General features: G+C 40.7%; 1 protein-coding gene across 23 annotated transcripts in view; it reads left to right on the forward strand.

Annotated features, from left to right (window-relative positions):
* LOC308629949 (serine/threonine-protein kinase Sgk3) overlaps positions 1-27,765 on the forward strand; it is a 111,620-nt gene that overhangs the window by 31,799 nt on the left and 52,056 nt on the right. For 9 of the 23 annotated variants that reach the window (XM_081258338.1, XM_081258333.1, XM_081258340.1 and 6 more), the window contains one exon: positions 27,232-27,348. The exons of 2 other annotated variants lie outside the window; for them this stretch is intronic. The gene's annotated coding sequence lies outside the window, so the exon portion shown is untranslated. Of the gene's footprint in view, positions 1-14,624; positions 14,957-15,631; positions 15,740-27,231; positions 27,349-27,765 lie in introns of those variants that run through there. 12 more of the 23 variants (XM_081258323.1, XM_081258324.1, XM_081258344.1 and 9 more) reach the window with 6 other exon arrangements.

A 27,765-nucleotide genomic window follows, 5' to 3' on the forward strand; every position in this document is an offset into this window, starting at 1 on the left:
CCGCTGAGCCTGCGCATCCGGAGCCTGTGCTCCACAACGGGAGAGGCCACAACAGTGAGAGGCCCGCGTACCGCAAAAAAAAAAAAAAAAAAAAAAAAAAAAAATCCAATGGTCATTGTATTCATTTCTTAGGGCTGCTGTAACAAATTAACACAAACTGGGTGGCTTAAAACAACAGAAATTTAATATCTCACAGTTTGCAGGCTAGAAGTCTGAAATCAAGGTATCAACAGGGCTATTCTCCCTCCAAGGACTCTAGGGGACAGTCATGCCTTACCTCTGGTGTTCGTCTGCCTCTGTCTTCACAGGACCTTCTCCTTCGTGTGTCTCAGTGTCTTCTCTTCTGTCTCTTTTAAGGACAGTTGCCATTGGATTTAGGGCTCACGTGGATGATCCAGATGATCTCATCTCGTGATCCTTTTGGGGGCCACCATTCCACCCACTACAGTCCTCTTACATTTTGAATAGATCTTTGATGCATGCATGGTTTTGTAACTTCATGCATTAGTCATTTGGAAAATATGGTTTACTGATTTATGCAGATCTTCCAAATGTTGATACATTTCATTTTAACAGTAGTTTTAAAATCATATTTGTTAGTATCACCAACCGAGTGCATCAGAAAAGTCTTTCAGAGGAGAGAAGCAGTCAAGCTCATAGTGGCAGAAACAAATTTTCCAAAACTCTAAGTTTTACTTGAGAGCTTGAATTTTTATCATTGCCAACAAATACATTGAGTTGTTTTCCTTGACGTGATAGGCTTACTTTGTTCATTTCCAAGAAGATGTCTGCCAAGTACCCAAGTTTGGCAAATATTATCGTTTGTCAGTTGTCCTTTTGAGTAAAAATGGTGTTCTATGTAAAAGCAGCTAGTTCAGCTTTTTGAACTCCAACAATCAGGCAGGGACTGGCATTCCCTCCAGACCATCATTAGACTTTGGTGTACAGCAGAGTGCTTTACGCATACTTCCCATTTTGTCACGGAACTGTACTCAGAGGTTGAGATTTAATAAAATTAATAATTTTTACTGCGCTGTCAAGGACATCCTTAAATGAACTTGGCTTTTTTCTCTTTTAAACTGCAAATGAGTGACAGTAGAGAATGCAGTGCATGCTAGTACTGAGGTATGACTGCCTTGATTCATGCAGGGGCATCCGCAGTTCTAGCTGCTATATTGCTTTTGCACCATCAGTGCAAATGTCAACACAGTGAAAAAGGCAAATAACATCTTAGTGTTTTATGAAAATAGCTTGACCTCACAGACCCCTTGAAAGGATCTTAGCACCTTCCAGGGGTCCATAGACTATACTTTGAAAACTCCTGGTGTATACCATTCAGTTTAAAACTAAATCATCATGGACTGGTTACATATTTAATGTATGGGTATTTCTTACGTCATTAATAGGACTTTTTCCTTAGACATGAAATACATGCATGTATCTAAAAATTTTTTTTAAGTATTACAGGAAGGCTTATAATGAAAAAGCAAGTCTCTCACCTCACCATTCCTCTGAAGCAAACACTGTTTTAAGGAAAAAAACCTTTTTATTATAGAAAAATTCAAACATATACAAAACTAGTCTGAATAGTATAATTAGCTTCCATAAACATGTTGCCCAGTTTCAACTATTATCTACTTATGACTGAATCTTATTTCAGCTAATCGCTTCCTCCCCACCATATATGTAATTTTGAGGCAAATCTGAGACATCAAGTCATTTCATCCATAAACATTTCACTGTTATCTCTAAAATATAAACTCTTCGAAAAACATAACACAATAACATCTACATACCTAAAAGAAAAAAATACAATGATTTCCTAATCAGATGTTTAAATTTCCCCAATTGCCTCATAATTTTTTCAGTTTGTTTAGTCCAATCACGATCTAAATAATATGCATACATTAGAATTGGTAGTTGATGTGTCTTTTTAAGTCTCTTTTTTAAATTAAAAAAATTTTTATTGGGGTATAGTTGTTTTACAATGTTAAGTCTTCTAATCTATGTTTTTTGCCTTTCTTTTTTCTTTCACAATTTGTGTAATGAAGAAACAAGGTCCTTTGTCCTATAGAATTTTCCACTAAATTTTATTGATTGCATCCCTGAAATATGGTCTATCATGTACCTCTGATCCCTGAATTGCCTATACATTGGAAGTTAGAGCTAATAATTTGTGAGATTTGGGTTCAAAATTTTGGGCAAGAATACTTCATGAGTGCTGGTATGTTTTTCCATCAGGAGGCATAAAATGTCTGGCTGGTTCTTCTTTTATGAGGTGAGCAGCTATTGATGATCATTGCCTCGATGCATTAATTCATTAGGGGTTACAAAATGGTGGTATTTAAATTCTGTTCTTCTTTATTCATTAGCTGAAATTCTGTAAAGAAAAACTTCCCCTCATCAACTCTTTGGTTAACTTGGGGTACAGTTTATATTGGAAAGGCATGATAAAGGCTTGATTTTTTTACCCTTTATTTACCCTTTATTTATTTATTTATCATTAAAAAAAAAATGATTTAGTTCCTTAGCATCATTCAAATGTTATCTATGAGGTTTGTTTTGTATTTTTTAGTATCTCTGTAAACTCCTGGATTTAACATTCAGTGTGTTTCAGTTCATCATAGTCATTATTCTTTTTTGGACTCTATTTTCCCATCTTTGGTTAACTCTTTGAGTTGGCCTCTGAAGCCTTTGACGTGACTCTAGTAATCATTGATATCATACCAGTGATTAAGGAAGTTAAGACATTCCAGGCTCATTTTGTACATTTCCTGCCCCAGCTCCGCATCAACCAATTCTACAAGGAGCCCTAATTCATTTTAGTGGGAAGTATTTAGAGACCACTCTCCAGGTGCAGGCGGTGCTCACTTACTGGAATGGTCATTGATTTTAGGCCTTTTCTGTGCCAGAGCTGGGTAATATTGATACATATATATGTATATATTATATTACAGGTAAAATACGAAATATAATGTTACTTCCAACTGAAATTCAGTACTATAGGTTTTTTTGGTTTTTTTTAAAAAAACCATCTATACCTCTTTTCTCCCACAACAAAATTCTTGGTTCTTAAAGACACGAAGATAATTACTCATTTTATTTATCCCACCAATATGATTACTTGAATAGAGTTTAAAGTTTTTGTTTGTTTGTTTCTTTTATCCTCAGGGTTTTTCCTACTAGAAATGTGCTTGGTTTTGAAGTCACTTGAAGTAATTCCTCTAATCAGCTTAGTTAGTTCTGTTTGGTTAATTTTGAGAAGGAGCCATTTTTAATCTTCTCTGCTTTTACTTGCTATTATATTTCCCTGCATATCTCTAAATAATGAACGTATACCTTTCTTGATTTTTGTCAACTTTGAACATTATCTTTGAAGTACAATTACATATAATACATGAGACTTGAGCTCACTCAGCATGCCCTCCTCCCATCACTGCAGTAAGATCACCGTTTTTAAGTACTCCATTGGTCACTCTATAACTTATATATATATATTTTTTTCTTTTCTTTGCGGTACGCGGGCCTCTCACCGTTGTGGCCTCTCCCGTTGCGGAGCACAGGCTCCGGACGCGCAGGCTCAGCAGCCATGGCTCACGGGCCCAGCCGCTCCGCGGCACGTGGGATCTTCCTTGACCGGGGCACGAACCCGTGTGCCCTGCGTCGGCAGACGGACTCTCAACCACTGCGCCACCAGGGAAGCCCCCTAACTTATATATTTAATAACATTTGTTTCTTGTTCTATCAACAATAGATGGTGGGATTAAAAGATTTTTAGGGCTTCCCTGGTGGCGCAGTGGTTGAGAGTCCGCCTGCCGATGCAGGGGACACGAGTTCATGCCCTGGTCCGGGAAGATCCCACATGCCGCGGAGCGGCTGGGCCCGTGAGCCATGGCCGCTGAGCCTGCGCGTCCGGAGCCTGTGCTCCACAACGGGAGAGGCCACAACAGTGAGAGGCCCGCGTACCGCAAAAAAAAAAAAAAAAAAAAAAAGATTTTTAAATTTTATACACTTAATGTACTATACATAGGGCCCAATGGAGAGCAGTGTGCATCTTAGGTAATCAGTACTTACTAAATTAAATTGAATTTTTATTATACTCTTTGCCAAATAAAATGTTAGTCTTCAGTTAATGCAGATATTAGCTAAATCAATAATTAGTAATTTATAAATCATGATATCAGACCAAGGAATTAGAATCAAGAATAGTCGTCTTTTCTCTTCTTCCCTTTTTTCCTCATTGTCTGTAAATGACTTGGGATGTTGCATCACCTTTTTAATGTTTCTCTTACTCTATTATTAAAAGATATGTTATTGTGATGTAAATTTGGTATGAATAGAGAAAAATTACAAAGGAAGAGAGCTTGCAAGTGTTTTACTTAGGTAAAAGGTGAACTTACGATAAAATCTTAGAAGATAAATTCATATGAATGAAGCTGTTAGTGCTGAACTCTGGGATCCATACTGGAAAAAAACAAAAAAACTTTACCTGTTTATGACATAGTCTATTGAATCATGAAAATAAGGTGGAAAATAATTTCCCCCCTTAGCATACAAAGGAATGCATAAAAATGTCCTTGTAATCTCCGTGTCAATTAATGGAATCTGAATTAGGCGGCATTTTAAATGAAATATGGGTAATTAATCGTGGATTAAAAGTTACTGACCATATCATATAAATCATTTCAGACAAATTTAAACCCAAAGGCCTATTCCAAATTCCAGTGTCAAATAAAATTACTCAGTACCTCATTAATAAGATGATTTTCTGCATACAAGATTAATAGAGGGCCTCCCTGGTGGCGCAGTGGTTGAGAGTCCGCCTGCCGATGCAGGGGATACGGGTTCGTGCCCCGGTCTGGGAGGATCCCATGTGCCGCGGAGCGGCTGGGCCCGTGAGCCATGGCCTCTGGGCCTGCGCGTCTGGAGCCTGTGCTCCGCAACGGGAGAGGCCACAGCAGTGAGAGGCCCGCGTACCGCAAAGAAAAGAAAAAAAAAAAAAAAAGATTAATAGAAAAGACTTTTGAGGCTTGAGAAAATGATTAAATTGGATGTCAAATTCAAAGATTTTATTTCCTCTCTAAGATGAACAACCTCTAATTGTTGTATATCAAATTTTATTTTCTTTGGTCCACTGCTATATGAGACTTGAGTATAATTACATCATAGGTTATTAATTCTCTTTTATAGAGTTAGGTCCATTCACTATAACATTAATATGTATGTAAACCAACATGCATTTAAGCAAAAAGATATATAAGCACTGTTTTACATAAGAATTATATTGGAATTTGAGATACAGAAATTCACATTTTAAAAATTATATTATCAGAAGACTTCCTTTATGAAATTTTCAGGCTCCTTTATATTTCAGGTCTGCAGTCCCATTGTTGTACTTATACTTTCATTGTGTTCCTTTATTATAGTTCATTCATTATTATATCTTTAGTTGTGTGTTACATTGTGTTCCTGCTTCAACTTTGTTTCTTAGTCAATATACTTTCAGTATAGTGAAATCAAGTTTATTTCTAAAAGTTATTAGTCATCTCAAAATTTCAAACACAAAGTCTGGGAAAACAGAGAAAGTTTCACATTAATCTGCTCTGTAGTATTAGGAAATGTTTTCTTGGATGCTCATTGACCTTTCAAAGACATTTTATTATTCACAGTAAAACTTATTGTAGAGAGGTGATACAGCATAGTGGTTAAGAGCATAGACTCTGGAACCAAAGTACCTGGGTTCTAATCCCAAGCCTACCAATTACTAGCTAAGTGACATTTGGACATGTTTTTTGACTTTGTAGGTGTTTCTTCACCTGTAATATGGGGTGATAATTTTATATAGCTGATAGGCTTATTGTGAGGATCAGTATATATAAAGTGCTTGGAGAGTGTGGCACATATGTGCTATAGAACTGTTAGCTATTATTATTATGACTTGTACTGTTAACATTAGCAATTATTGTCAAGGATACAAGTAATTCTAGTTATATTAGTGTTCAGAAATATTTTTATAACCATTTCATCAGGAAATTGTAATATTACCCCATGTGATTTTCAAAGTGTTTTAGACATTCTAGAGTCAAATATATTCATAGATACAAAATATAAAACACACCTCTAGTCCTATAATGAAAGCCAAGAGAATTCATATGCAGAAATTCATTTTCTATTCATCTTTTTCCTTCAATAACTTTTTAGGCGTCTGCTCTGTGTAAGAGTATCCTAAGGAGCCTGGGAATAAGAGGATGAATCACATATGGATCTTGCTGGCAATTACTGGCTAATAGAGGATATATAGATATAAATAAATACTCTGAGTTAGAAAACAAGAGGTGCAGATAAAATGCTCATAAAAACTTACAGGAAAGAGAGTATCCCCACAAAAAGAATGAGAAAATCTTAAAGGAGCTTATAGTTGAATAATGCCTTGAAAGATCAGTTGGACTTACATATGCAGAGAAATGAAGTCTGTGTTGCATGTAAAGGAAAGGGCTCGTTTTGCTTGGAGCACTGGGTACATGAAGGGGAAATAAGGTTATATGATGGTCAGAATATAGAGGATCTAGGAGGCTAGGCTGATAAGATCTTATTCAGTCATCATTGTTAAGGTGTTTTTTTAAAAATTAAGGTGAAATTCATATAACATAAAGTTAACCATTTTAAAGTGCACAATTCAGTGATATTTAGTCTATTTATGGATACAGTGTTGTGCAACCGCTACTTCTGTCTCGTTTGAAACATAATTGTCATCCTCAGTCCTTAAAGAACTAAAAATAGAACTACCATATGACCCAGCAATCCCACTCCTGGGCATATGCCCAGAGAAAACCATAATTTGAAAAGGTACATGCACTCCGATGTTCATTGCAGCACTATTTACAATAGCCAGGGCATTGAAGCAAAGTAAATGTCCATCAAGAGAGGAATGGATAAAGAAGATGTGGTACATATATACAATGGAATATTACTCAGCCATAAAAAAGAACGAAAAATGCCATTTGCAGCAACACGGATGGACCTAGAGATTGTCATACTGAGTGAAGTCAAACAGAGAAAGACAAATATATGATATCACTTACATGTGGAATCTACAAAAAAGGGTACAAATAAACTTATTTACAAAACAGAAGTAGAGTCATGGATGTAGGAAACAAACTTATGGTTACCAGGGGATAAGGGGAGGGAAGGATAAATTGGGAGATTGGGATTGACATATACACACTACTATACATAAAATAGATAACTAATAAGAACCTGCTGTATAGCACAGGGAACTCTACTCAATACTCTGTAATGGCCCATACGGGAAAAGAATCTTAAAAAAAAAAAGTGGATCTATGCATATGTATAACTGATTCACTTTGCTGTACAGCTGAAATTAACACAACGTTGTCAATCAACTATACTCCAATAAAAATTTAAAAAAACCAAACATTATAGTCACCCCCAAATTAAACCCCATATCCATTGAACACTTATTGCCCATGCTCTCATCCCCTCAGCCCCTAAAACTACCAATCTGCTTTCTGTTTCTTTGAATCTACCTATCCTGAATATTTCAGGTAAGTGAATTCATTCAAGATGTAAACTCTCATGTCTAACTTCTTTGACTTAGCACAGTGTTTTCGAGGTTCATCCACATTGTAGCAAGCATCAGCACTTCATTCCTTTCTATGACTGAATAGTATTCCATTGAGTATTTGTATCACAATTTGTCTATGTTGATGGGCATTTAGTTGTTTCCATCTTTTGGCTGTTGTGAATAATGCTGCTCTTCACATACATGTATAAATATTTATTTGGGTACCTGTTTTCAGTTCTTTGGGGTATATATCTAGGTGTGAAATTGCTGGGTCATATGGTAATTCTATGTTTAACTTTTTGAACAACTGCCAAATTGTTTTCCACAGCAGCTGCATCATTTTACTTTCCTACCAACAATGTATGAGGGTTCTAATTTCTCCACATCCTCACCAATACTTAGTTTCTACTTTTTTGATTATTGCTATCCTAGTGCATGTGAAGTGGTATCTCTTTGTGGTTTTGATTTGCATTTCCCTAATGACTAATGACGTTGAACATCTTTTTATGTCCTTTTTGGCCATTTATATATCTTCTTGGGAGAAATGTCTATTCAGGTCCTTTGCCCACTTTTTAATTGTGTTATTTATCTTTTTGTTGTTGAGTTGTACAAGTTCTTTACTCTGGATATTAGACTCTTATCAGATATATGATTTGCAGTTATATGCTCTCACTCTATATGTTGTCATTTTAATTTCCTAATAATGACCTTTGATTCACAAAAATTTTTAATTTTGGTGAAGTCCAATTTATATATTTTTTCTTTTATTGCTCCTGCTTTTGGTGTAATATCTAAAAATCCATTGCCAAATCCAAGGTTGTGAAAATTCATCCCTGTGTTTCCAAGAGTTTTATAGTTTTAACTCTTTTAGTTCATTGATCCATCTTCAGTTAATTTTTGTATATGTTGTGAAGTAGGAGTCCTGTTTCATTCTTTTGCGTGTGAATACCCAGTTGGCCAAGCACCATTTGAAGAGACTATCCTTTTCCCATTGAGTGATCTTGGCACCCTTGTTGAAAATTAGTGGGCTATAGATGTATAGGTCTATTTATTAACTCAATTCTATTCCAGTGGTCTATAGATCTATCCTTATGCTAGAACCACACTGTTTTGATTATTATAGCTTTGTGATACATTTTGAAATCAGGAAGTGTGAGACCTTGTTCTTATTCAATATTGTTTTGGCTATATAAGGACCTTTGAAAATCTATATAAATTTGAGGATCAGTTTTTCTATTCCTGCAAATCAAGGATTTTGGAGTTTTAATAGAGATTATATTAAAATTATTATAGATTTTTGAACAGAGAAAATGACATGACTAGAATTCTCCTTAGACAGCATTTTACGACATGAATAGGAAAAGAACAAGAGAGGACACTAGGAGACCATTAGAAAATTAGCACAACATGTTGGCTTGGACCTAAATTGTGGGAGTGAAGAGGGACAAATGCCAGAGACATTGTGGAGTCAGACTTGAAACAAATCTCTTCATTCACTTAATGATTTGCACCCTATTATTATATCCTCTAGACACTAAGGATGCTATAGTGAACAAATGGATATATTATTTTGCTTTCATAGACCTTGCACTCTAATGGGGCAGGTACAGGGGAACAGTAAACAGTGAAATAAAGAGCAAACTGTGATCAATGCTGTATGAAGAAAATGAACAAGCTGCTATGATAGAGATAACAGAGGAAGGCCTACTTTAGATAGGAGAAGGCTGTCTAAGAGACAGCTGTTTAATTAAGACCTGAATGATGAGTTAGCCTATTCTAGCCTAAGAAAACAAAATTATCGGGAATTCCTTGGCAGTCTGGTGGTTAAGACTCGGTGCTTTCACAGCTGTGGTCCCGGGTTTGATCCCTGGTTGGGGAACTAAGATCCCACAAGCCACATGGTGTGGCCAAAACAAGGAAAAAAAGAAAAAAAAAGAAAACAAAATTATCAAAGGCTCTGAGAACCTAAATGGGAAAGGGAGGGAAGATCTAGGGAGAAGTCCAAGAAGAATCAAGGTTTTGAACTTGTGTGACTGGGTAAAAGGAGGTACTATTAATAGAATTAGGTACTAATTAGGAGGTAATATTAATAGAATATGCTTGAAGGGAAAACCATGAATTATTTATTTTGGCGGGGAGATATTTAGCAGGTAGTTGGAAATTTGGAACTAGAGTTGGGAAAGCGGTCATGCTTCAGGTAAACGTATTGTGGCCAACTGTACGGAGATGAAGATTGAAGACATGAGCTTGGATGAGAAAGGCAGTTACAGTGAAAAGAGCTCAGGAATTAAAGTTGAAGACCTGGATTTAAGTCTTCTTATTTTTGAGTGGTTGTGATACTTCGGGCAGTTTCTCTTTTTAAGGTCACAAAGCTCTATTTCACTGTCTATTCTGTTGTAATTATCTGTTTGTGTGTTCTAATGATCACATTGTCTTGATTACTGTAGCTTTATTATGTCTTTATAATATCAGGCAGTTTAAGTCGTTCAGTGTTGTTCTTTCTAAATATTGTTTTGACTTTGTTTTACACCATTTTGGGTTATGAAAGCTTTCATAGGAAGACTCTAGTTTTGGATAGCAGGGGAAACCTGTATTCCCAGTGTTCTTCATTCCTAGTGCACTTCTATATTTCCAGAAACCTGGAATCATTTTCCTTCTGTCTGATGGACTTGCTTTAACATTTCTTGTAGTGTGGGTCTGCTGGTTATGAATTCTTTGGCTTCTTTTTTTTTTATATGTCTGAAAAAAATCTTTGTATTTCCTTCAGTTTTGAAAGATGTTTTTGCTAGGTATAGAATTCTAGGCTTACAATTTTTTTGTTCAGTATTTCAAAGATGTTGCTCCACTATCTTCTCCTTGAACTATTCCTTACAAGACATCTGCTGTCATTTTTACCTTTGTTCCTCCATACATAGTCTGCCTTTTTTCCTCTGGCTGCTGTTAAGATTTTTGCTTTATCACTGACAAGTTTTTAATAATTTCATTATGAAATGTCTTGGTATAGTTTTCTTCATGTTCCTAGTGTCTGGGTTAATTGAGCTTGTCAAATCTGTGGGTTTATAATTTTCATCAAATTTTGAAAAATGCCAGTCATATTTCTTCACACGTCTTTTCTGATCTCCTTCCCCAACCCTCCTTCAGGGACTCTAATTACAACTATATTTGGCTGCTTGAACTTGCCCCATGGCTCATTGATTCTCTTTTCTTTTTTTCTGTATAGTTCATTTTGGAAAGTTTCTGTTGTGTGTCTTCAAGCTCACCAATCCTTTCCTTTTCAATGTCTACTCTTCTGTTAATCCCAACCAATGTATTATTCACCTCAGAGATTGTTTTCATCTGTAGAAGTTGGATTTAGAAATTTTTTACCTTCCTTGTCTCTACTTAATTTTTTAAGTATATTACCATTATAATAACTGTTTTAATGTCCTTGTCTGCTAGTTTTAACATCTCTGTCAGTTGTTGGTTAGTTTCAGTGATTGGTTTTTCTCCTCATCATGGGTCATATTTTCTCGCCTCTTGCTGTGCCTTGTAATATATATATATATATATATATATATATATATATATATATATATATATATATTTTTTTTTTTTTTTTGTGGTACGCGGGCCTCTCACTGTTGTGGCCTCTCCCATTGCGGAGCACAGGCTCCGGACATGCAGGCTCAGCGGCCATGGCTCACGGGCCCAGCCGCTCCGCGGCATGTGGGATCTTCCCGGACCGGGGCACGAACCCGTGTCCCCTGCATCGGCAGGCAGACTCTCAACCACTGCGCCACCAGGGAAGCCCTGTGCCTTGTAATATTTGATTGAATGGCAGATATTGTGAATTTTATCTTGTTGGGTGCTGAATATTTTTGTATTCCTGTAAAGATGTTTGAATTTTAACTTCAGATGCAGTTAAATTGCTTTAAAATAGTTTGATCCTTTCAGATCTTTTATTTTTTTGGTGGCATCCAAGGAGCATTTAGTCTAGGGCTAGTTACTCTCCCGTACTAAGGCAAGACCTTTCTGAGTACTCTCCTCATTGAATTGGGAGGTTTTCTAGTCAGCCTGGTGTGAACAGCCACTCTTCCTGTCCCTCTGTGAGTGCCCAGTACTGTTCCTTCTAGTGCTTTCAATGGTTTGTTCTTTCCTCAGCCTTGGGTAGTTTCCTCCATGCATGCACTGATCAACTCTGTTGAATTCTTGAGGAGGAGGACCCTTTGCAGATCTCTGGGATTCTCGGTTGTTATGTCTCCCATACTTTGTCCCGTGAACTCCAACCATCTTGTTCTCCCTGAACTCACAGCTCCATCTCCTCAGCTCAGGGAATCTGCTGGGCTCTCCTGCGATTCCCCTTTCCTATGTCATGGCCTGTAATGTCTCTGAAGGTAATAAGCTGGGGTAAACCTTCTTTATTTCCCATCCCTGAGGGATCACTCTCCTTTACTGCCTGACATCTAATATCTTAAAAACTGTTGTTTTATTTATTTTGTCTGGCTCTTCTTTGTTGTTGTTGGTTTAGGTGGGAGGGCAAATATGGTTCTTGTTACTCCATCTTGGCTGGATTCAGAAGTTTCCCCAAGGCTCTACTCTTAATAGTCACCTCACTCTTTGAGGAGAGGAAAAGTTCCAAGAGTCTTTAACCAAAAGCCTCTGGTACAACCACTCTGTAAAATGAAGTGTGACTGTTGTTTAGTCTGCCTGTTTAATACTTCTTAAATCTCCAGAATATTAGAAAGGTTTGCTGTGACTAGTGATTTATAGATTGTTTGGGCCAGACCTCAGAGCTCTGGGGCTTCCTTTAAACATGCCAGTGACATTTTCAAAACACAAGGAGCCATTGATAGATTGCAAATCAGTTTTCACTCTTACTTGGTAGTCATTCTGCAAACTTGGTTCTGCTTCTACTTGTGTAATTTGGGCAAGGTTGCAGTTAAGGAAAATTTACTTTCTAAAGATCTTAATAGTATGTAGGGCCCCCTAACACAGGCAATTTACTGTGAATCGAGGGTTTATTTCTGGAACACTAAAAACCTTTCTAGTCCAACTCCAAGAAATACTGAGTGATTCTTGTTTATCTTATTCTTGAAAGTTTATTTGGAATTAGAAGGGGAAACTCCAACAAGTTTATTTGCATGAAAAAGAAAAGACCAGTATTTTAATTACAGCAAGGGAGAGAGGGGACTTAAGGAAAATGGAAAATAACCATAGTCTGATGAATATATTTTTAAGCACTTACTGTGGGTTTATCACCTGTTTGGGCAATGGGGTGACAAAGAATGGGTAGGTTACTTTTTATTTTTATGTACCTCCATGAATCTCAAAGATTTAGTCTTCAAAACAAGTCTTATTTAATGATAACTTATTTTCCTGTTTTTTGAATCAGTCACATATAACTATCCATCAAAGCTTTGGTTTGCTTGAAGTAATTGATGTTACTTCAGTAAAATTTCAGACAAAAACAGAGAATCTTGCTGTTGTGGGTAACCTGAATAGCCTAATTGCTGATGAATATATAATTTCTTTTAGGGTTTTTGAGATATTGCAAATAGCTTTTTCTTCCTGAATTGGCTGGAACCTGGGCACATCCAGTGAGTAGCTTATGGTTTAGTTTTGAAGATAAATATGATAAATAAGAGAGAAAGTAAAACAAGGTAGTTCTTGCTAAGTGCCAAGTGGAGCAGTACAGATTCTAAGCATTATAGCAGTTTTATTGCGTAGAGATGTCCTGAGCTGAGCTATCATAGTCCCGACAGGTAGCTAGGACTGAGGAGAGGTATTCTGAGTGGAGAAGCAGTGGCTGTAAGTTTGCAGCGACAGTGGCAGGAGTGTTGGCTGTATGTTGTGGATACTGTACAGTGAGGAGACAGTCTGTCAGACAAATGTGTACACAGAGAGTGGTTGGAGATTAGGTAGAAAAAGTAGGTAGGGGTCAGATGCAAGATTCTGAGTTCTTTGAATTTGTACTTTGCGCAGAGATGACAGTGAAAATGAGAAGGGTCATTGAAGAGACCCTGTAATGGAGAAAACCAAAGACCTAGTGACTAAATGTGAGGATTGAGTGGGAAGAAGAGCCTGAAGTTTTGAGCTAGGAGTAGAGTGTTATTATTATTACAAATAGAAAAGTCAGAGAGGAGAGCTTGAATGAAATGATACCAGAGATCCCTGAGGCTTTTTCTAAAAACTCCCAATTTCCTGTGTGGCTCCCGACTGGACAGCGCTTTCCCTGTGGTCCTCCTCCTTTCATTGTTGAACCTGGCAGGATGACGTGGAGTGTGAAGGGCATTTAGAGATCATGAGGGCACCTGGCCTAATCTCTTCATTTTACAGATAAGGAAATTGAGGACTTCCTTATTGTGACTTTCTTTCAGGCCACACAGCTAGGCTGGCCTCTTGGCATTATTTTCTGAAATACTTCTAGCAAAGGTTACTGTGTTATCAATCCTGCTTGCTGGCAAAGTGAGTCTCGTGTTTTCCCCACCATAATTCAGTTAGTTATTGACTTGATTCCTCAAATCGTTTTTCACCTTCCCAAATCAAATAAATTTAGTTAAGATAATTCCTTTCCAATAGTCTGATTTTTTTCTCTATCCATACACGCCGTCGCAAACCTTGTAGTCGTACACTGTGGGCATTAATGCCAAACTCAGGTCTGCTCTCTTGAAAAGTTGTCTGAGGGGAGCTGTTTGAAGGGAGAGGGAATGATTAACGTTTATTTAAGTCTGGAGTGAGGATTCTTACTGGGAGTCCTTTCCACAGTATTTAAAACAAAGAGGCTGTGTGGTGGAGATCAGTAAAGGAATTCCTTCCTTTCTTTGCCCCTCTAAACCCCATTCCCTGTGACTTCTCACGCATGGAACCCAGAATCCGTGTGTGACTCCTGCCCTGCCCTGCTGTGAACGCTGTTATTTTAAGATGTCTCACCCAGTCCTACACCTTAGCTGGAACCCGGGGAGAGTGGCTTCTCTTCCCCTTCCCAAGCCTTTCTTCCTCTTACCCCAACGGCTGTCTCTCTCCTTTTATCCCTTCCCTCTGCTTGCATCCAGCCCTTCCTCCCTCGGGGGTGGTCACACACCCACAGGCCGTTCCCGGCGGCACCCTGCCTACAGCTCCTCTCGGAAGCACCGACCCCGGAGCGAGCCGGGGGCGGAGCTGAGTGAGCAAAAGACCTGCCCCCACGCTTTGGGCGGGGCCATCGGCCCAGACGGCGCCGTTGATTGGTGGGGGCGGGCCCTGCCGCGGGGGTCGGGGCCCGAAGGTCTGGCCCGGGCAGGGAGCGCGGCGGGCGCCGCTGGGGGCGGGAGGCGCGGCGTGGAACTCGGTGGAGTGTGGCGCAGCTGTGGCGGCGCTTCCCGCTCGCCAAACGCCGGGCGTGGGTCCCCTAAGGTAAGTATGGGCAGGGGGCCCTGCGCCGCGTGGGCCAGGTGGAGGGACCCCGCGGGCGCGCGCCTGAGGCAGGTGTGGTTTGGCCGGACGGGCCCCGGTGCCACTTCCGCGCGGAGTAGGAGCGCAGGGCGCTGGCCGGCGGCCGCGTGGCGTGAGTACACCGAGTGAGGGAGACCGGGTCGGGCTCTAGTTTTGCAGCACTTGTTCACCTCATTAGTTCCGGGACGCACCCCCGCTCCACGCACCACACAAATCTCGAGAGACCTCAGGTACTCCAGAGACTTTGTATTCTTTAAAATACATATCTGGTTTGTGGTTCAGGACTGGAGGAGAAACTCGGTAGTGAACTTACGATGCGGCTTTATTTTGACTTCGTGTTATTATTCAGATTGCAGGAAGAGTGCGACTGGTAATGGGACTGTTATTTAAACAAGGACACCAGGGTTTACACAGGCAGTGGATTGTGGAGATTAAGCGAGCAGGCTTTGAATCTACTTATTAATTGTGAAAACTTGGGCAATTTGCTTAACTTCTCTATGACTTTGCTTCTGCATATGAAAAATGAGAATAAGAAGAGATGCAGCCTTATAGGATTTTTATGAGGATTAAATGAGTTACTACTTAGTGTCTGCCTCATAGTCCACAATAACTTTGGCTGTTTTCTTTATTATGCAGTCAGATGGGCATTAATCTTCAAAGCTGCAGAAAGAAAAACCTTCTGCAGAGCTGTTGCTTGCGGATTCCTTTGGAACAGTTTTCAAAGACTGAGTCGCACTGGAAAAGGTTTCATTACTTTTCTGTTGTACTATAGACGTGATCCATCTACCTTGCTCCAAATCAAAGCTACTTCAAATGATACAGAAACCTCAGTCTTGAAGGTTGTTCTGAAAGAGGCATGAAGAAAGGCAGCACTTTTGCAGTGAGTGTAGCCTCATTTTAAGCACCAAGCTCTGGTGCTTAAAAAGAAGTTCATATCACTTTATACAGAACTTACAAGCTGTACTATTTTGGGTGGGTGCTTATTTGTAATATTATTGCAAAATGAGGTAAACCAGAGTACCCAAATACATAAACTAAATAAACATCATAAGAATCGTAACCTGCCACATGGAAACTCAGAATTGAAAGGAATCTGAAAAATCAGATGGGCTGCCCTTTATAAATAAGAATGAGGCCCGAAGACCCAAAACCAATAAATGGCAAGGCTTAGACCAGAATTCAACTCTGCTGAGCAACAAATTATAAAAGCGAAGGATGATATTACTTCTTGTGTTGATAATAGTACTATTTTTATTTTTGACAGTTTTATGGTGCTGTGAATAATTTTTCTCTCAGCAACATCCTGCTTGGTAGCTTAACTGCATGATTCATAATCATTCTTCAGCACCTTTGATTTAAATCACAAGTCTGAAAGTTGCTACATCAATGATTGCTTTGAGAACAAGAGGATTGTCTTCTTAAGCTTTGTACAAACATGTTCTAACAGTGCTTTGGTTTTGTTGTTTTATGCAGTCCTTTTCTCTCATGTAGGGAATGTAAACAGCCAGTATAAACAAATTGACCTTCTAGGCAGTTTGTTATCCTTGTGTTATTGGTGAAGTTTTCTTGATTGGGTAAGATAGGCATGGAATGCTAGCGCAAGGAAATAGGACTGGGTCCTGTCCTGTAAGAGATATGTTGCAGTTGCTGCTAACTTCAAAAGCATCATGGAGTGAAATTTGGAGATACTGGTCTGTTAGTTGCTGACTCTTCCCTGGCCCCTTGTAGAGGCCACTCCTTCACCTGTAGGTGTTTGTTCAGATGTTACTATGTCAGTCAGACCCTCCTATTTAAAATGCCATACAACCCTATTCTTCGTATAATATGTATTTGTCTATTTATGTATTTGTCTATTATCTCTTGTCTGTCACTAGATGGTAAGTTCCACGGGGGCAGGGTGCTTGCCTGTTGTGTTCACTGCTGTACCCTAAGGGCCTGGAAACAATGCCTGGCACCAGAGCGTGTCACATGCAGACATTTCCAACTAGGGCTAGTAAGTACTTAAGCCAATTCACAATTCATTTTGCCCTGCTCCACCCTCTCCCCATTTCTGGTTATTTCTCCTGTTACCCAGGAATAAAACCTTGAGGCAACGTTAAGTCCTCCTTCTACCTGGCACTCCATGTGCAAATAGCTACTGACTTCTCCAGTTTTTTGCAAACCTGCCATTCCAGTAGTTACCAAGTTCCCATTTCTTCAAGCGCTCCTCCATTTCATTTCCTCCTCTACACCTACAGCTCTACTGGCTCCCTTTTCATTTGCCTTCACATTCTCATCTGCAGAATGAAATCCAGAGCGAGAAATCTGGCATTCAGAGTTCTCTGCAACATGATCTCAAATCCACTTTTCCAGTCTCTATCTCCTGTATATAAGAAAAGTGATTTCCAGCTTATGCTTGCAAATGTGAAAGTAAAATAAGGCTTTAATGGTAATACCCTGTAAAATCCCAAGGTTGCTTCATGACCGTTTCTCTCTCTCTTTTTATTAATGAGTCTGTCTTTTCCCCCAAGTAGGCAGGAATTCAGACAAATTGGACTAATGACTGACTGTTAACCTGTTTGTACGGAGAACTTTTGCTGCTCTTTCTGCTTTTGAGTGTCCAGGCTTCAAAACCTCCCTTACATGTTACCACTACCCCAAATACCTAGACAGGTTCAGTTGGATGTGGTATTTCCTCCCTCTGAATTCTAGTGACTTTTCATGTCTTTTTAAGAATTTATCACACTCTACCTCGAATTGTAATTCTTTGGGCATTTATCTTTTCTTTTTCGCTACATATAAGCTCCTGGAGGACAGAAAGCATGCACATACAAATTCCAGTTACTTTTTTGAGGAAAAATAAGATATGCACCCACTTATCGGTTTTTTAAATAAAAGTGAACTTAAAGTTCTCCTTAATGGGTCTTTGAGTCATTAAATATTGAGTCTCAACCATCATTTCTACAATATGGACACTTCAGGAAGAAGGCAGGTGAAATTCAGTCCTAAAAAGATTCCAATGAAGTTACTGAGGTCTGGATTTTAGAAGGGAGTAAGTATAGGGAGAGCAACAAACATCCACGAAGGTGGACAGGCACAAGTTTAAAAAAAATACACAGGGCTTCCCTGGTGGCACAGTGGTTAAGAATCCGCCTGCCAGTGCAAGGGACATGGGTTCAAGCCCTGGTCCGGGAAGATCCCACATGCCGCAGAGCAACTAAGCCCGTGGGCCAGAGCTACTGAGCCTGTGCTCTACAGCCCGCAAACCACAACTGCTGAAGCCTGCACGCCTAGAGCCCGTGCTCCGCAACAAGAGAAGCCACTGCAATGAGAAGCCTGCGCACCGTAACAAAGAGTAGCTCTAGCTCGCCACAACTAGAGAAAGCCCGGGCGCAGCAACAAAGACCCAACGCAGCCAAAAAATAAATTAATTAATTAATTTAAAAAAATACATAAACTCACTCAGAAAACCATTAGGACAAGACAGACTTCATGGAGCCATCTGCAGCTTTGGATTTTCTTGTGAGGAATTATTCCTAAGCTTTATTTTGTTTTTGCATCTCTAGGCACGAATAATACTGTCTCTCTTTGTTTTCTGAGCTGGTAAGACTGAACATTCTCTTCCTTTTTCTGATCTGTGGAGAATAGTTTACCTTCTTTTCCTTCATTGTTTAATAAAATGTTTGTACTTCTTTCGTCATTTATTTTCTGGATATATGGAGAAGATATATGCCAGAAGCTTTTAACTCTTCAGAGAAAGGTGATAGATATAAGATGCTTGAATTTGTCTCTTGTTGAAGCTTTCAGTTTTATTAAGTCTTCTATCAGCATTTGGTTTAATACATTTTGCTTCATTTCATTATAAACATATGCTTGCACATATTCCAGTTGAGTGAATGCTTTTATTTTACTTGTGATTTTTTTCTAATAGATTAAAACTTGTTTCAGGAACTTGTGTAGACACTTCTGCAATTTAATTCTCTCTTTTCTTCTCTCTTGCCTCCCAAACCTCAACTGGGGTTTTCCCATTCTAGGGCACCCATTAGCCTAATTTATTTTCTTACAAGTATCATCTAAATTTATTTTACCATTCCTGGGATGAATCTGCAGTTTCTGTTGACAGGAAAGAGTTGGTAGGGAAAAAATATATGTATATAAGTCCTAATTTTTGTGGGTTTTTAAAAATAATTTTTATTGGAGTATAGTTAATGTACAATGTTGTGTTAGTTTCAGGTGTACAGCAAAGTGAATCAGTTATACATATACATATATCCACTCTTATAGATTATTTTCCCATATTGGTCATTACAGATTAATGAGTAGAGTTCCCTGTAGGTACTTATTAGTTATCTATTTTATATATAATACTGTGTATATATCAATCTCAGTCTCTCAGTTTATCCCCCCCTTTTTCCCCACTGGTAGCCATAGGCTTGGTTTCTACATCTGTGACTCTATTTCTGTTTTATATATAAGTTCATTTGTGCGATTTTTAGATTCCACATGTAAGCAATGTCATATATTTGTCTGTGTCTGACTTACTTCACTCAGTATAACAATCTCTAGGTCCATCCATGTTGCTACAAATGGCATTATTTCATTCTTTTTTATGGCTGAGTAATATTCCATTGTATAAATGTACCACATCTTCTTTATCCACCCCCTCTTGATGGACATTTAGGTTGCTTCCATGTCTTGGCTATTGTAAATAGTGCTGCAGTGAACATTGAGGTACGTGTATCTTTTCGAATTACTGTTTTCTCCGGATATATGCCCAGGAGTGGGATTGCTGGATCATATGATAGTTCTGCATTTAGTTTTTTAAGGAACCTCCATACTGTTCTCCATAATGGTTGTACCAATTTACATTCCCGCCAACGGTGTAGGAGGGTTCCCTTTTCTGCACACCCTCACCAGCATTTGTCGTTTGTAGATTTTTTGATGATGGCCATTCTGACCGGTGTAATGTGATACCTCATTGTAACTTTGATTTGCATTTCTCTAATAATTAGTGATGTTGAACATCTTTTCATGTGCTTTTTGGCCATCTGTATGTCTTCTTTGGAGAGATGCCTATTTAGATCTTCCGCCCATATTTGATTGGGTTAAGTCCTAATTTTTGAAATGTTAAAACTTTAAGGTAAAATTCTGCCTATTATCTTTACGGACAACAGCTAATGTAAGGTCAGGATTTAAAGCTAACATACTACAGCTTATACTTAAAGTGTATGATAATTTGAATTTGTAATTGGTTGTAAATTTTGTCCTTTGGGAAATTTCTTCTAATGTGCTAACAAGTGAAGTTTTACTGTCAGAAGAAGAATCTTGAAAGCAAATATTTGCTTTGAAGTAAAGTATCCTTTATCACACTGTTATACATATTACCCTGTTATACACCTGTGTTTACCCTAAGTTTTCCTTGTTTATAAAAAGCCTTAATTAAGGGTGTTATCAGATAGGATCATTCATGTAAATAATGAAAGTTGGGGCATAGACTAATTACATATCTGTAGTACATGGTAAGCAGTGTAAGTACCTGTTAAATAAATCAATCTGTATTTTTAGGGAGAATTTTATTAAGATATTATAGCATATTAGTATGTATAGTAATGAATTGATCTAGTAAAGGGGGAGAAATCGGTGATTCTGGAAAGAGCTTAAGCAAAGGCATGAAATTATCAGATTTACAGTGATTTAAAAAAAATCACTCTGCTGTGGGAAGAATGGATTGGAAGGGGGTTAGAACAGAGCAGAGATCCCAGGTTGGAGGTGCTCCCAAGAGACTCTGTGAGATGTGATGGTGATTGTTTTTTTTGTGGGTTTTTTTTTGGTTAGGTTTTTGTTCTTTGGATTTTTTGTTTTGTTTTGTTTTTTGTTTTGTTTTGCGGTACGCGGGCCTCTCACTGTTGTGGCCTCTCCCGTTGCGGGGCACAGGCTCCGGACGCGCAGGCTCAGCGGCCATGGCTCACGGGCCCAGCCTCTCCGCGGCATGTGGGATCTTCCCAGACCGGGGCACGAACCCGTGTCCCCTGCATCGGCAGGCAGACTCTCAACCACTGCGCCACCAGGGAAGCCCTGTTCTTTGGATTTTTTGATACCTCCTCAATCGGAATTCTCCCAGCCTCCCCAGTCAGAAGCCGCTTTACCCTAGGCTTCCTGTGGCCTGCAGTATTTTGCCACTGGGGGTTCCATGTGAATCCCCCCTTCACTTTTCTTTTGCCTCGTGTAGTCAACCATCCCCCCCTCTCTGCCAGTGATCACAGTCCCCCAGGGAACCATCCTTGGACGGGTTCTGTGTGGTAGTGTGCCTCTCAGTGGAAAAGCTTGGGAAGCTGGAAGTAGGGCAGGCGTTCTGGTGATGGGGAACCCAAGATGGTGGCCTTGGGGGGCCACGGAGAGGAGAGCAAAACATGGCTGCTGCAGTTACACCCTTGATTTTAGACCCTTGATTTTAGACACCAGCAGAGGGGCATGTTAGTTGCGGTAAGTTTAAGGCCTTCCTGTTCCTCCTGGCAGTTTTGATTTTAGTATTGGAGAACAAAGGACTGTCAGCAGTTACTTGCACCTCCTCACTCAGTCCCTTCCTCAGATGTCTTTCATAAAATGCAGCCAGTTTCAGAAAACCAACAGACTCACGTAACTTTTGTCCAGATTCTGGAACAGTCCTATCAAATTGTTGGGTGCAGACTCTTCTGTATTGTGTCTCCCCATTGGATATTTTGCACAGATTTTATTTCTGATTCTTCTATCACTTTCCTTTATCGAGAATTAGGATAAATAAAAGATGTCTCAAATAAGAGACGCAATAAACCTACGAAAAACTAGGACTGCTTTGTGATTACAGAATGAGAGAGCAATCAAAGAGGGGGTGGGGTGGGAATTAGAGAAAGGATATAGGAGTAAGGAAGGAAAACAGGAAAAGTTGTAACTGATTCATCATGTGATATGTGTGGGAAGGTTACTATGTATCTTCCATTGGCAGATCCTGTTAGAATTTTCACCTCTTCTGCAATGAACTTAATTTACAGATGTGACAAAGATGTGCTTTGTTTCTCTTGAAACATTTCAGATATATTTGGAGCTGGTATTCTGTGAAGGGGAGATAAACAGATACAGATTATGTACTGTTACAGTAAACTTTCAATAAAGTAACCAGTTAGCTTGGGGTAAGAGTGTCCTGGGAAGGTGCTTTTAATGTAGTTTAAAATGAAACCTATCTGCGTGACCTGTACCCTCCTAGGGAATAATTCCTGCCCTCATCCCACCCCCAATTCTTTTTCTTATTCTCTGGGTCAGTCCCCGTCTCCCATTTCTCATACCAGTCCCCATGCCATGCCCAGAGTCTGTGCACAGATTTTCTTTTGTCTCTTCCTCCACTGTCTCTGTCGGCTCCCTCCTTTGGATCCTTGTTTCCAAACACACAGCATCCAGTGCTGTCCCCCTGGCTGAAGAAAACCTGTAGCTGTTCCAGGCCTGCTCCTTCCTTTTGGAACAGGATTGTTCTTAATTTCCCTTTGTGCTTTGGTGTGAATCACTGACCCTTATCTGCCTTATTAGTTGAGTGGATACTGATAATTATAAATGTATCTACCTTGTAATTTGGGTAGGGTCTACTAGTCAGTACCAGACAGTCTTCATGATCGTGAAGGAAGTGGAGTTAAGAATGTCTCTGCTTATATTTTAGAGGGAAAAGCAGAAGAATCTTTTGACTTTCTTATGAACATTTTTTTTTGGCTGTCTGAAACAAAGCTGGACAAGATCCAGGACAATAATTGCATACAATGGACAAAAAGATGGGCATGGTGATGAAGGGGAAAATTCTTTAAAAAAAAAAAAAGAAATCCTTAACTAATATCCATCTATTTTATTTTATTTTTATTATTATTTTTATTTATTTATTTTTTTTTTTGCGGTATGCGGGCCTCTCACTGTTGTGGCCTCTCCCGTTGCGGAGCACAGGCTCCGGATGCGCAGGCTCAGCGGCCATGGCTCACGGGCCCAGCCGCTCCGCGGCATATGGGATCCTCCTGGACCGGGGCACGAACCCGTATCCCCTGCATCGGCAGGCGGACTCTCAACCACTGCGCCACCAGGGAGGCCCTATTTTATTTTTTTATTTTTATTTTTTGCAGTACACAGGCCTCTCACTGTTGTGGCCTCTTCCGTTGCGGAGCACAGGCTCCGGACGTGGAGGTTCAGCGGCCATGGCTCATGGGCCCAGCCGCTCCGCGGCATGTGGGATCTTCCTGGACCGGGGCACAAACCCGTGTCCCCTGCATCGGCAGGCGGACTCTCAACCACTGCGCCACCAGGGAAGCCCTATCCATCTATTTTAATCAATATTTATCAAAAAAATTTTTTTAATATAACATGAATTTGGGCAGTTTTCTATCATGAAATTTCATCTTTTTTTCATATTTCTACTTTTTACAGGCCCCCAATTAAAATAAATCTATTAATGCTTTAGAAAATCCTGTGGTAGCATCCCTTTTTGTATTGTCTTTATTTCATAATTTAGCCCTTGATCGTCCTTATGATGGGACCCCCCCGCCCACCAGAGCCTGCTCTGTACTAAGCTGTTGGTTAGATGTTGATGGGTGATGTCTTCAGCAGCACTCCTGACACTCTGTGCTGCACTGACCCCTCCTGGTGGCCGAGTTGAAAGCTGCTTTTCCTATGCGTGTCTCTCTTTCTGTAACCCAATTGCTAATGGACACTTGGTGCTCCCTTCCCTTCAGCTCTTGTTTCTCCAGAGGTGATTTAGAAGAAGGGGGTGTGTGCAGCAGTACCATAGGAAATTGAGAGGCAGCATGTTCACACTGGGCTCTTGGGTCAGAGCCGTGTTCACTTCACAGTGCTCCCACCCAAAGCTGTGTGAGGATGTGGAGCTGATAGCCTCGGTTTCTTCATCTGTAAAATGGGAATAATGACACTTCTGTGAGGAGTTAAGTGATGTGTTAGATGTGAACACATAAAACAGTGCCTGGTGTTAGTACTCAGTAAATGTTAGTTTCTCAGCCTCAGCAGTATTGACGTTTTGAGCCGGGTAATTTTCTGTTGTAGGGATTGTCCTGTGCATTGTAGGATGCTTAGCACATCCTTGACATGTAGCCACTAGCAGCCCCCCAAGCTGTGACAACCAAAAATGTCTCTGGACATTGCCAAATGTCCCCCTGTCGAGAACCACTATAAATACAATATTTACTAGCTGTTGCATTATCTCTGCCAAGCACTCTCACTCCTGAGATCCAGCCGGCTTCTGACAGCTCTGTCCTCATCTGACCCACTTCTTTTTGTTATGTTGGGCTTGTCTGAGTTATTTCATTAGCTGGATGTTAAGGTTCTTCCTTTCTGGGTTAGTATCTGAACTACGTCTCCTTAGAGCCACGTGATCTACCCCTAGGCAAGCCAGCTGCTCCTGGGAACCAATGTACAAGATTATCTTGTGACTCTCCAGCAGAGTGAAGGCAGATTCTTTTCTGGTTCCTCTTTGAAATGCCCTGCATACCTATTAACCTGCCCCAAAGTTCCAACTTTTATTCCACGTGAACACAGCTTTCTGTTCTATTCTTTCTTAGTGTGGGATTCTTATATCAGTCCTCTTCTCGTTCTGTTTTATTGGGCTGCCTGGCCACTGGATGATTTTGCAGAATTTTAATTGCTTCAGTTTTACAGAATAAGTATACCTTAAATTTACAGTAATAGGGTTGCTTTTTCAAAATTTTACTTCTGACCACTTAAAAATAACATCTATGAACCTTCTTCATTGCTTTCCAGAGGACTCTTTAGAGCATATATAGGTTGGAGAGGCAGTGTGGTACAATGGGTAAAGGTCCTAAAGTCAGACCACTGCTGATTCAAATCCTGACCCCACTACCTGGGGTGGATTACTTCATCTTTTATTTTTTTTCTTTTTTTTCTTTTTTTTTTTTTTGCAGTACGCGGGCCTCTCACCACTGTGGCCCCTCCCGTTGCGGAGCACAGGCTCCGGATGCGCAGGCTCAGCGGCCATGGCTCACGGGCCCAGCCGCTCCATGGCACATGGGATCTTCCTGGACCAGGGCACGAACCTGTGTTCCCTGCATCGGCAGGCGGACTCTCAGCCACTGCGCCACCAGGGAAGCCCCCTTCTTCTAGTACTTATTTTACGTTCCCCTTACCCTCTGCCAGGTCAGTAGCTGCTTACCAGATGTCAGGGGTTATGCTTATATTCTCCAGCAAAAATATCCCATCTGGAATTGCAGGCGTGATTGGCATCACCATCTGGTTAAATTTGTAGTGATCCATAGTCATGCTCTAAGGGCTTTTGCCTTTGGTCTAGGTAAACAGGCATGTCAAACGGGGATATAATAGGAACCAACACCCCTGCATCCTTCAAATTTTTGATAGTGGTACTGGTTTTGTGAGCTTCTCCAGGGATGGGGTATAGTTATTGGTTTGCTTTCTTTGTGGGGAAACGGGGGAGAGTTCCAAGGGCTTCGTCACGGCCCTGTCTTCCCTAATGGCTTTTATGACAGAACAGGGAATCAATGCAGGGATTTGGCCAGTTACTACGTGTATCCATTTCCACTAAAATTCTAGGACTAGGGAAATAACCACAGGATGGGCCTGTGCTCCCATTGGACCCACCATGAGATACCAGGGTTGACTTTATCTCTCACCTCTCTGGAGTGAGATGGGTGCTCTGACTGGTGGACCACGTTTTAGGTCTCCTGGGATTAGTGTCAGTTCAGAGCTAGTGTCCGGTAACCTTTGGAAAGACTATGCATTTCTCTTTCCCCAGTGGACAGTCACCCTTGTGAATGGCTGCTGGTACCTCTTAGGTAAGGTCTGGAGAAAGCTTGGTGGGATACATCTGTGGCTGTGTGTAGGGCCACAGAAGTCTTACACTCAGTCCTCCTTGGTCTAACATCCTGTGAATGTACTCCTATATGTGCTCCTCAAACTTCTGGTAAAATTGTTGAGATTCTGCAGATTTTTTGGTGTAAAGATAGTCTCCTCTCAGTAGGCTTTGAACTTCTTTTGGGGCTCTTTTGGCATCTAATTCCCATTAGGAGGCCATGAGGGGTTAGTGGGAGTAGGTGGTGAAGAGAAGTGGCATTCCCTTGTGAAACAACTTGAAAGCGTTTTATGGGAGGTGGGTTAGGAGGCTGGGTCTTCTCAGAGGGCTGTAACTTGCTGCTTTCAGCAGACATGCTCAGCTGAATGTGGAGTTCAACATTCTTAGCCTCATTTGTATCTGCCCCAGTGCCTGCATCCATGATTTAGGATCGTTTGACTTTTCAGGGTTGCATGTTTAATTGCTTCTGCATCCTTTATCATCAAACTGTGGCTTGATCCTTAGCCCTGTCAGATTAGCAGCTATTAGGAAAAAAAGGACTCCTTTATAACAGCCATAGATTTTCCACTCATCTGTTTGGGAATTCATAACTTTCAATTTGTTGTTTGCTTTGTGCACGTTCTCAAAGACAGTCAGAAGCAGCCGCAGCCCATGTCACAGTCTTTGAAATCAACATTTTCATCATCTACTTGGCCTTACAGCACCTTGCTCACCACCTATACTTCATCCTGTGACAGGGAATTGGAGTGATCTTGGTTTCACTATGTGCCAGATTATCAGTTGCCCCTCCCCTCCCTCTATAGGAAGGTTATCAGGATGCATCCAACATGCATCCCATTTTTGAGGGTCTGTTTCCTGGGGTCATTCTTGGTAGCAGTTACTGCATCAGTCGTGACACACTTGAGTAATTGAAGGGACTCGAACAAAGGGACTATTTACTACGCTGTTGTGGGCGGAGGTGACAAGAAGCCGCAGCAGCAGGCCGTGGTGAAGCACCCCTTCTCACAGTGTTTGGAAGCCTTTAACTGTCGCTGTGGGAGAGGGGTCACCTGGTGGGGACTGGGGCCGCCTGTTAGGGAGGAAGAGAACTAAATACCTCCTTCCTACCCTTCCATCTCCTGCTAGTGCCTCGCCTTGGATGAACCCAACCAGCAGCCAGAGGGCAAGGGCAGGAGGCAGGCTGCCTCAGTGTGAGGTCCACAGAGGCCGGCCTTCTGGGATGTGGCGGGGGGAGAAGAGTGGCGTTGGGTCTGGAAGGGCACGTGGGGACCATTCAGCACTCTTGCCAGACTGGTATTTCTGGCCCCGATTTGAGTGTGCCCCTTGAGTGCTGGGCTCTACACTTAACCGCCTGCTGTCCACGTAGGCTGAGATGTCCCCTGGGCACCTTGTGTGGACAACGTATCCTCCCCCACAGGTCTTTCTCCCTCGTCTGTTCCTGATGCCACTTAATGTTATATCTTAATGTCCATTCCATAGGGAAGGCCTGAGGCGTGATGTTCTCCTTTAGTTCTGCTCCTCCGGACCACGCACGGTAAGGCACAGTAGGCTTTCAAGCGCGTACGTAAATATAGTACCAGCAGGCCCTACCCCCACCCCCGGATCCACATTCTCAAGGGATGGGTGTGGCTCGTGTAGCACCATAACCTTCACCCTCTCATCGTGTCTGCTGCAGATGGAGCAGGATGCACTGATGTGGGTCCTGGGGCTCCTGGACAGGGCTCACCTGCCTTTGAAGAGCTGTAGTTCCACTTGCTCTGATTGTTTAGCAGAAGAGCGCCGTGCCTGGAGGACAAGGCTCTTGTCAAGATGGTGCCCTGATCTAGTGGAGCAGGGGGGAAGCTGCTCTTGTGGGATTTCAGGGTACTCTAACTTGTAACAAATGCTGCACCCTAAGCTTAGGAGGGGACCATGTTTTCTAACAACTAATTTAACTGCATGTAAATCCTTC

Source organism: Mesoplodon bidens (genome assembly GCF_964165515.1).
Source record: "Mesoplodon bidens genome assembly, chromosome: 16".
NCBI classification, from domain to species: Eukaryota; Metazoa; Chordata; class Mammalia; order Artiodactyla; family Ziphiidae; genus Mesoplodon; species Mesoplodon bidens.